Raw genomic sequence first — 3,910 nt, 5'->3', positions numbered from 1 at the left:
TACATACCCACTTATTTAGATAAAAGAAAATTGTCTTAATTAAAATTATAAAACTGGTTAATTTGTATCTACTTGTAAGTCGTACATCAAGTTTTGGAGACCCACATTCTACCGAACTGAACTATATTATAACATATGCTAACTTCAAATAAGCCTAAATGGCAAGCACCACTGATGCGTCACATCCATCGCCATTAGCCCCCATAAAAGCATATATAGCGTGTAAATCGATTTTGATATTGTTCTCTCATATTTTTTTCCCTAAAGACCAACTTCAAGCCAAACCCATTTAAACCCGAACCAGATTAATACTTTTTCAAAACATCTAATTTTAACCTGAACCCAATTTAATTTGTTACCCCGTCCTTTCTACTAGGCTCGCGAACTATGCAAACAATTACTCAATATCTTGTTATTCGCAATAAAATATTTTTCCCGAGTAATAAATATATAATTTACATAAACATTGCCTAAAAGATACACCTAATGAACAGAGTCCTACATAATAGGCTAATAGCCATTTTTATTCACTCTTTAATATAGTCATACAATAGCATAAGCATAGCTAGTTTCATAGTACCAATTACCAAATAGGCAAATACTTACCTTAATAACACACACCAGTTGATGATGAAGACGATTGGTACCTTACCCCTATCGGTTCATCACGCCTACACCTACCCTCGGTTAAACCATCACCATCGTTCAAACCATGACCTGCAATGGTTTCCACAGTAACCACTTGAGCCAGCATCGGGGTTCGGGCCCTCATTAACCTAAACCGTTAAGCTCTTGACCCAATAACCTGACCGAGTATAGACGCTGCAATGGTGAATGCCGTAGCAGTTTTGGGCATCAAAACCGACTTTCTGAGCATGGCTATAAAAGGCACGGCTGCATGTACTGCAATGAACCATGATAGCGAGAATTTACGAGTGTGTTCTCGCCACTCCCAACATTCCTATGATCAGCATTTTCTCGGGCAGTGATTGAGGGCGTAAAGGCGGTCCTTGCTAGGGCAGCAACTACAGCTGGTGGACATTTAATCTTGACTCCAGGTGGCAGTTTAAGAGCCGACGATACTAGTGGGAGTACCTTACTTACCGCTCTATATGACTTGGCGATTGGGCAGTTTCCCTTTTCCAACCACTCATTCCCGAGTGCTTCATGTGTCGATGTATCTCCCTGAATGAAAGCAATCTTAATACTTGTACACTCAAAATTTATTAATATGCATGTATTTCAATGTTTGTTCATATCACATACGAATGTACCTTATGTGACGACTCCGTTTTGGATGATTCAGATTCACGTTTCCGCATCTTCCATTTTTCAGAAAAGGACCCAAAACTAAACGGTCCTCCCGGTCCAAACGCTGACATGCTGATTCTTGCAATGTTTGCAGCTAAAGGGTTAAACTTTGGTTCGGATTCAGGTTTCGTCTCTTCAGAGAGAGGGACAATACCGTCTTTTCCATGGAAAAGCTTGAAAGCCATATCAAAGTTGGAGTCATCTTCAAATATTGGACCCCTCGCTCCATTTTCCTGTAAAGTAGGATTTGGTAGTAAAATTTTACTGCAATATTACCAATCCATAAAAGTATTAATAATTTAACTTCAAACAACATACCGGAACAGGCAGATGGAGTGAGGCGAACGAGAAATTGGTTGGTTTTGTTGATGTTCCTTAAAAACGGGCATCTTTGAATGTCTTGCTCGTTAAAAGGACAGTAGGACGTCTTATCCATTGCTTCCTAGTGTCAAATTATATGCTGCATATATTCAACTCATTAGAAATCTCAGAGCTACAGCCTACACATTGCTTTCCAGTATAATATGTATAATGTTACAACTAACAAGTAACAACACTGCACTAGCTTTTTGAAACAGATATTATATATATATATATATATATATATATATATCCATTCACCATAACAGTATGCTGCAGACTTATATAAACAACAACATCCAAATTAAAGTATATATATCAACTCTTCGTTTCAAAATTGATTATTTTCTAGGGTTTTACTCTAGCCCTTATGGGTGCAAATGAGCCTAGCTGGCTCATGAGCTACTCGAGATTGGCTAGTTAAAACTAAAAGCTTGAATCGAGCCGAGCTTAAACGAGCTGAAGCCCGACCTCAAGCCTTTAAAAGAGCTTGTTTAATAAACGAGCTCGAGCCTGAGCTTTACTTATTGAGCTCAAGTTGGCTCACGAGCCCAAACGAACCTATTGTTTATATATTTTGTATTTAATGTATTGAATATATTTTTTATATAATAATACTTATTATATATAAAAGTATGAGAAAAATTAACTAAATAATATATATTATATTATATTATACATAAAAATCATATAAAGATAATTATAAATGTAAATAAAATACTGTTTATTATTATCTTAATAAAATATAGTGTTTACAACTTTACATCAAGATAGAAGGCAATCTGACAGCAAGCCGCGCTGCAAGCCCCTTTTGAACTAATTATATAAATTAATTAATAATTAATAAATGGGCCGAGCTTAAGTTTTAAAAAACGAGCTCGAAACAAGCCAAGCTCGAACAGTCATTATTCAAAACGGACCAAGCTCAAGCCTGAGCTCATCTCGTTCACACTCATACCCTTAATCACCATCATCATCATCATCACACGCAGAAGCGCGTTGGAGAACAAAAAAAAGCTCACAAAACGAATGACTTATAAAAAGCACATCATTAACATACTTTAAATTTGCAAATAACATCAAGTCACCAACAACATATCCATTGTACCAAGGAAATGACGTAATTAAATCATAATGCGCATTTAACTAGAACAAATAACACGATATTAATTAACCTCATCAAATCATTAAGAACCAAAATGATACAGCACAATAGATGATTATTAATAAACATATCAGAGAAACCTAAAAAACTTATTAACGTATTTATCATACAAACATGAAACATGAAATGAAAACAGGTAATAACGGAGATGAATGATATTATTACCGGAGTTTTTGACGCAAAGGCGTGTGGAAGGAAGGAAGGAAGGAAGGAAGGATTAGAGTTCTATTTCTTTTACCAAATAACTAAATATTTTTATTTTATTTTAAATATTATACTTTAAAATTTTTAAATAAATAAAAAACTATAACACTGTTTAATTTTTTTTAACGATGAATGAATCCGTTAAATGTGCTACTAGCTAAATTCATCACATCGAGATAACTGCCTTTTGATCCGGGAAAAAAGCCTTACTGAACCAACGTCCGTGAACACTTGCTCGAAGCCACGACAGTGCGATTGAAATAAAACTCGTTTAGTACAAGGATTCAATTAGTGAATGCCCGTGAACACTTGCTTGAAGACCGACAATGCAATAAGATAAAACTCGTTCAGTTTAAGCACTCTAATATTCAAATTAAAGAGATGTAAGATTTTCATTAAAAGTTATAGTTCTTTAAATAACAAAGAGCTAGGTAAAGATGACAATGTAAATGTGTAAGTTTTCTTTAAATAACTAAAAATTCATGATGAGATAAAAAAAACTATTTGCCCCGTTAAACTATTTACCCATTTACATATATAACAACATTAAAGTTGTATCTTTTAAACTTTGAGATACATTATAATCATAGTATAATATACACATACTACTTGAGGTTCATACATATGATTATATGTTTCTTTATTTAAAATTGATCATGTATTTAACATCTATAATTTTAACAATCCAGTTTTTATACATAAACATAATCATGATCTCTGGTTAATTAAAGACTACTAAATAACATTTAGTTATCTTGATGTGTTATGTGTTAGATCATATTAATGGTATCATCTCTCATAAAAGTCTGATGGGTCATGGACTCATGGATGAGTGAGTTGTTTAGGGTTGTTTACGAGCCGAGCCGAGCC

General features: G+C 34.3%; 1 pseudogene across 1 annotated transcript; it reads right to left on the bottom strand.

The window, feature by feature from the left end:
- Positions 1-517: 517 nt before the first annotated feature.
- On the bottom strand, positions 518-1,769 carry LOC143602655 (uncharacterized; annotated as a pseudogene). Its single transcript, XR_013147888.1, has 3 exons — positions 1,630-1,769; positions 1,275-1,544; positions 518-1,185 (listed from the first exon to the last, which is right to left on the bottom strand). The product of XR_013147888.1 is annotated as an uncharacterized LOC143602655 (transcript).
- Positions 1,770-3,910: the final 2,141 nt, after the last annotated feature.

This window comes from Bidens hawaiensis, unplaced genomic scaffold (genome assembly GCF_021521415.1).
Source record: "Bidens hawaiensis isolate Kalapana, Puna unplaced genomic scaffold, B.hawaiensis_p1.1 tig00001961_1, whole genome shotgun sequence".
In the NCBI taxonomy this organism is placed as follows: Eukaryota; Viridiplantae; Streptophyta; class Magnoliopsida; order Asterales; family Asteraceae; genus Bidens; species Bidens hawaiensis.
The sequence above is the reverse complement of the archived record's forward strand: the minus strand, read 5'-3'. Positions and strand labels throughout refer to the sequence as shown.